Source organism: Rhinolophus sinicus, chromosome 15 (genome assembly GCF_057876585.1).
Source record: "Rhinolophus sinicus isolate RSI-liver-muscle chromosome 15, RSI-T2T, whole genome shotgun sequence".
Lineage (NCBI taxonomy): Eukaryota > Metazoa > Chordata > Mammalia > Chiroptera > Rhinolophidae > Rhinolophus > Rhinolophus sinicus.
Genome location: NC_142515.1, coordinates 123,330,854 through 123,337,739, shown reverse-complemented (window position 1 = coordinate 123,337,739; position 6,886 = coordinate 123,330,854). Strand labels below are relative to the sequence as shown.

At 35.3% G+C, this 6,886-nt stretch overlaps 1 long non-coding RNA gene across 8 annotated transcripts in view; it reads right to left on the bottom strand.

Moving 5' to 3' along the window:
- Nucleotides 1-1,722: 1,722 nt before the first annotated feature.
- Nucleotides 1,723-6,886, bottom strand: part of LOC109456613 (uncharacterized) — a 311,202-nt gene continuing 306,038 nt past the window's right edge. For all 8 annotated transcript variants that reach the window (XR_016019085.1, XR_016019083.1, XR_012498221.2 and 5 more), the window contains 4 exons: nucleotides 6,115-6,276; nucleotides 4,182-4,367; nucleotides 3,057-3,213; nucleotides 1,723-2,922 (listed from right to left, as the gene is read on the bottom strand). This is a non-coding gene — a long non-coding RNA (uncharacterized LOC109456613). The remainder of the gene's footprint in view (nucleotides 2,923-3,056; nucleotides 3,214-4,181; nucleotides 4,368-6,114; nucleotides 6,277-6,886) is intronic.

Genomic DNA, 6,886 nt, shown 5'->3' with positions numbered 1-6,886 from the left:
TTATATTCCTTAACAAAATATATACATATATTCATTATTATTCCTCTTATATTCCTCAAAGGGAGCATAATAAAACATTACTTTACACTTTACAAGGAGTTTAACATGTAACAACTCACTAATACTAACAAAAATGTGATAAATAGGTGCATCACGTGGAGGTTAAAGAAAAGAAAAAAGTCCCATTGAGAGGTACGTACACACAAATGGAATCCTATTTCCCATCCCATGAGAACTTTGGAGCAAGTACAGAGATGAAATTGTGCCACCAGGAAGCCCAGCACTTTGTATCTGTCTGCTTAGTTTTCTTTGGAGGATGGCCATTGTCCTCACTGTGTCCTGATCAGGGAGGAAGAACCGGGAAGGACCAAAACCCTGCACACAGTAACCTGTGCACACGTTTTCCTGCAGCTTGGTTTTTATTTAACTCTATATCTTGAAGTTTCCAAGAAGTACTCACAGACTTGTCTCATTCTTTAAATTGCCTGCAAAGCATACTATGATATGAGTGTGCTATTTGACATGATTTATATTGTTTAACATTTATATTATTTCCAATCTTTAGTTAATATAATTTTTTTTTTTTTTAATGCTGACACTTGTACTTTTATTTATCTGCATGTGTAAAGATATCCATGGGAAAAGTTCCTAGGATCTGAATCATTTTGAAAAATCATATGTACATATTAAACCATTGATCAACATTTAAATTGTCATTCATGTTGTTTAAATGTTTGCATTTCCAACAGTAATATATTAAACTGCCTTCTTACCAACACTAGTAGACTCTCTACCACATGTTTTGATTTTTACTAACCTAATACTCTCTTTACATCGCTGTGCAATATCCATTGACGAGAGCGTTATCTCTTTCCACTACTTTTTAAACATGTACTCATAGACCAGAAAACAACAAATTCATCCACTCAGAGACAAACATGGTGAAAAGACCTTAAGTAACAATCAATAAGAGGTCAATTCCAAGCCAATTTTGAGCTACTTTCTAGAATTTTAGTATTAACTTCTCCCTTGTTTCAGGCATGCTAATTGTTATGTATCTGTTCCTTAAATGCATATTACAGGATAGAATCTGGTGCAGGAATTCCTTCTTTCGGTCCAATAATATTATCAAATTATCAGTAAAAATCGGTTCTTGTATTATTTTCTGTTGTTTTTAAACGAGCTTGCTTAAATTTTCATTTTGCCTTTCATCATTTAATCAACCAATATCATCTTCTCTGCCTCTTTAGCTTCACATCTAATATTTTTGAGGCACTATCATTTTAATGAAGAGAGAAACTAATGAGAATTTGGAAGTGTTAGTAAGTGAAAGGGTATGATCACAACTGCTTTAAGCTAAAAAGTATATTGTTCTGAAACTACTTATCCAAGTTTTTGTTGTTGTTTTTCTCAGAGTACAAGTGCACAACTCTATGGTAACAGGCAAAATGATTAATTGATTCAAAATAAACAACACATCACTACTTCCTCTGAAAGGAAATCTGGATTGCAAGAGAAAACTAGACCAGTGGCACCTTTCTTTGATCCAAATGATTCTGGAAGCAGACAGAGACAAGAAGACACCTTTTATAGCATCACGCCAGAAAGATTAACTACTTTTTATGTTTCAAAGTCACTCTCACTGTCTAGGGAACATCACACCTACATTGGAAAGGGCACATCTTTTTTGATTTAGCTGTTGTTGTCTGATTAATAGAGGAAGCCAAGCTAGTTGTTTTTATTGTTACTTTTAACCATTCAGGGTTTATCAATCGACGTTGGATTTTGACAGAGAGGCAACTATACCTGCTTGTTTCATATAGGTTCTATCAATTAAATGAAAGTCAGAATAAGTAGCACTAGACTTTATCAGGTAACACACATTCATCTGATGCACTACTCATAAGTAAACTTATAAACCAGGTACTTGCTTCTTTATTTCACCCCTCCTGCCTTTTTGAAGAAGGAGGGATAGAGGTTGTCAGTCTTTTAATTTGGATGAACTATTTATTGGTATTTATAGATAAGATTCCTCATGTGTGTGGTTGAAGTTGGAGAAGTCCTTTTGGGGCTGTGGTACTCTCCACATTCAAACCCTTCCCTCTTTCCCCCCAGAATATCAAACCTTCTTCTTTGGATTGAGTGAAACTGGCATCTATTAGGCAGGTCAGTTAGAGGTATTGTTGGTGGCAATTTAGCGGCTGCTGCTGCTGACACTATCAGATGAGCTTAAAAAAGGAGAGGTTCTGCTTCATTAAAAGCACAGCCCTCAAATCTTGGACATTTGTACTCAATCCATGTTACTTTGCCTAGTGTCAATATTCAGAAATCAGCAAGATCCTGATGACATTTTAACATAGACATTGTATGCAAAGACCAATGAAAAAACAGAAGTTTTGATGGCTACCTTACAATGGACATTGTTTAGTTCTCAGATGTCTAGTGAGGGAGATTCAGTAGGTTCTGGATGCATTTATAAAAGTGCATTCATTTGCTGTTGCAGCATAAAAAACCCCATAGACTTTGCAACTTAAAATATCCACTTATTAGTTTATAGTTCTGTTCAACTGGGTGCTGCACTTATGGTCACAGGAGGCCTCACTCAGACTATCAGCCAGTCTGAGTTCTTATCTTGAAGTTCTGAGGAAGCATCCCCACTGAGCTCATTCATGTTGGTGGTTGAATTCAGTCTCTTGCGGTTGAAGACTGAGAACCCCATTTCCTTGTTAGTTGTGAGCTACCCACCTGCTCGGATCTCCTCACGGCTGCTCACGTTTCTTGGCACATGGCTTGTCTGTCTCCAAAGCCAGCAATGGCACCACGAATACGTCAGATCTTGTGCTGCCTCTTCTTCACTTGTCTTCTTTAGTACCAGAATAAGTTATAATCACCTCAATTCTTCCTTTTGCATCTAGAAGAATCCTAGAAATGGCATCTGTTTTGTACTAGAGAGTAAATGCACCTCGATCCGTCCCCATTTGACAATTAAAACATGACAATTTTCACGGCCTACTTATTATAAGGAAAGTAAGGTAGCAATGTTCTTCCTAACATACCTTCCAGAGCCAAATGATGCCTGAAGTATTCTGAGAGACCCTTGAGGGCCTAAGGCTGTTGCCAACAATCGTCCTGCAGAATTCTGGGCGAATCTCGTCTCAGACTCCGCCTAGAGAGATCTGCCTGAGCGGCTACAGTTTTGCGGTGATAGAAGACCTAGAAAAAAGTGAAAATGTAGATTTGACAAACCCTTCCTAGGAATGAGTACACTGACCTCTGGGATCGGAGTGCAGATATGTGCATATTTACCAAGCATTCAATATTAGTGACATTTTCAGAGATTATATTTTGAGGGCCATTGTCCCAAATGCTATAGAAACTGTTGATTTTTAGTAAGGGGGATTTCTCTATGACTCTGATTAACAGATAATTATCAGGGTTGTGTTTTTCACAATCCCAATGTTTGGCTAAACTATGTATTACCCTTTCATTATGAAAAAAAAAAAAAAGCCATATTTTTAAAAGGGTGAGAATTTTCAAAAAGTTACAGAAAAAAAGCATGAAATATATGATTTTACAAATTGTACATCATAGGAAATCACCTTAGGACTTTGGCATTGATTTTTAAAGTATTTACACACTTCCTTTAAAATTCTAGTTTATATTTAGCAATTTACATTAATGTCTGCTTTTCTTTCAATGGTGAAATATTTGCTCTCACTCCCCTTTCTCTTTGGAATAATACAAATGGAAAAGTTCACAGGAAAAGTTTTTTGTTTTTATTTTCTTTTCACTTTTTGACAAAATTATTTGAAACCCAAATTTGTCAGCTTCACTTTGGCTTCTCATTCAGTGTTAGTCAATATAAAACTGTTAATAAAGCATTGTGCAGTTTGACATTTCCCTCAGTCATACCTGAGCCGCGGATATCTGACTCAACGCTCCCTAACAGGGGGATGGGCAACTTCATTTCAGGAGCTTCATGCATATCATAATTCTCCTGCTGAGCTATCTATTGCCCTGCAGGTTCATAAGTTATTTCTATATTATGTAAAATGCAGCATGCATCAAAGGTGACATGTGCCATTCGGGGGCTTTATAATAGTTCACCTAACAAATTGTAAGGACAGTCAAGTCAAAATGAGATTTCAGAATGCAAACTAACATTCATGCTAGTGGCTCACCTGATGTGCTGTCCTATTATATGCTTGTCCCATCCCATTGTGGAGACGCCTCCTTAGAGGGAAGCATGAAAAGTATCATTCAGTGTCTCTCTCACTAAGTACCACCTGTACATTGGTGATTGTGGAATCTCATTTCAAGGGTCTCTTGCAAATTGAATCATGTCCTATGAGGACAGATACTGTCATCTGCAAGAAAAATACAGTTAACCTCAAACTATATATATGGCTAAATGTATTTTATAATACATTTAGGTGAAAATAGATGTTTCTTCTCTATGAGGCTGCATTTTTTAATGTATTTTAGGCATATGGGTGAGAATAAAAATATGCCCTTCTTATCTGAGCAAGGTAATAGATTAAATTCGAAACGGTGCTTTCATGCAAACCCTGAAATATGACAATATTTTTTGTAAGTGACAGCTCTAAAGAAAAGTTTTCTCCTTTGTTCTTTAAAACACTGTGTTACTTCTGTCTTCCCAATCTTACTATATTTGTTTAATCAAAATTATATACGTATACAAGTATAATATCAGTGTATACAGAATGTTACTCTATACTGATGAAATCACAAAGTACATACAGAATGAGAGAATATATTTCTTATTCTTATGATGAAATGTACATCTAAAGGGGGAAAAAGTAAACGCATGCTGCAGTTAAAGCAACAAAACGGACACAACTGCATAGATAAAATGAAGTTTTTAATCAACTATTTACTTGAGTGGTAAAGAACTCAGAAGCTGAAAAATAAAATAAAATAAGTAGTAAGAGTGTGAGTAAGTATAGCCGGGGAAGTATTTTATCCAGTGAAGTTTAACAGTTTGGAATAGACATGTATTAAAATCAACTCATGAAAATAGAAGCAGTAGTTAGATTTCACAAGAACTGGCATATAGCCATACAAGCACTGTCTCGGTCACCACTTTTCTTTTGAACCATGTGATTCATTTTTCAGTATTCTTGTTTCATCCATTGAAGGCTCTTCTTCTAAATTGCATATCAACCTGCATGAATCCATACTCACTAAATATTTCTAATATCAAAGTTCCCAGTGTTATTTAATGGACTTACTTCCGTGTCCAAACCAAATTTACAGGAGAAATACTGTGTTTGGTTTTTGGCCTATCGTACTTCTGGACCAATCCTTTGTGGTTAGGGGGGAGCAGGATAACCTAGAAAAATCAGATTCTACTTGGTCAACTCCTTCAACAGGGAGTATGGATAATATTAATATCTCTCAGAAGAAACCATGTATAAGAAAGCAATCGCTGCCCTTGATACTGCTGGTAGTCACTTGGAAAAAATATACGATGAACTTATTTAGATGAGTCTTGAGGTAAGCTGTTAGGGAGACACAGTTTGTTTTCTTGCTTGTTTGTAGTTGTTACATAAAAAAAATGAGGAAGAAGGCAGCAAAAATAGAATATAATTTGCAAAAAGAAAATCAGGGCAAAGTACATGTATCTTATGACATTTCTTCATCTGGATCGCCTAAATATTTTAAACGAATTCCAGTTGTGTAAATTAAAATATAAAATATAAAATAAAAATCCCTCCAATCATATTGTATTTCATTATGATACATAAGTAATGTTTATTATTATTTTTGTTTCATGATCTCAGTTAACTGAAATAACTTTGACCCTGAGTACATCAATTTGAAATAAACATGGCAGTACCACTCCGAGCATCAGCTCTGTAATACAATCGTACTTCTAAGAAGATTATGTTACAGAATAACTATCCTCACCTGTCAATAACCTTCTGCCCTCATCTATCAGTTTATTTATGCACTAGACATTTGCCACAACCTGAAGCACTCTACATTTACAAAAGGCAAGCAGAGCAGAATCTCAAAGAACTTCATGTCAATCTGTTGTAATCACCAGAATGAATGCTTGACAAGTACATGTTTGTTCAAATGCACTCTTACCTTTATGCCTTTGCTAATATCTTGCAGATCAAAAGGAGCTTTGATTCATCAGCTGTCTGTGACTAATTCAGCATATGAGGAAGGGCAAGAGAACATCCAACTTTGCTTGAATACAACACTTTTTCAGGTAAGTGTCCCTTGAGTACATTCTCCCTCGTCATTCTTAAAAAAATGAAAATAATAAAATGTGATTATTTTGATCATTTTTTAAAAATTCTATACTCACAAAGCTTCAAATATTATAATACAATAGATGCTATGATATTAGGGAGGGAAAAGGGGAAGCGAAAAGCTGGGGACTGGGCAAGACAGTGGAAGAAAAAATAAAAACAGAAATTTCCAGGGTTGTTTCCTGAGCACCTTTATAAAGTTTGACATCAGAACATATCACTCTGAAGAATAAAGAAATTAGAGGGATGATAACTTTGTGCCATATTAAAATATATAATTGTAACCTCTATCAGTACTTTGCTATGCATGTATGTTTCAATTTTTTGTATATTCCCACTCAAGTTCCAATGAAGACAATAAAAACAGGAAAACTTTTTACAATACAAAAAAAAAAAAAACTATTAATAATACCAGCCCATTTGTAATCATAACTATGGAGACAATTTTTAAATCATAAACAATTGAAAAAAAAAACTTGGCTATCTCAAACTAAACAAAACCTGGACTAATCGTCAAATATGTTATTCTTATGAAACTAATATCCATTGGCTGCCTCCTCTCCCACCCAGGACCAAAAGCCAGATTATATAAAATCCCATTG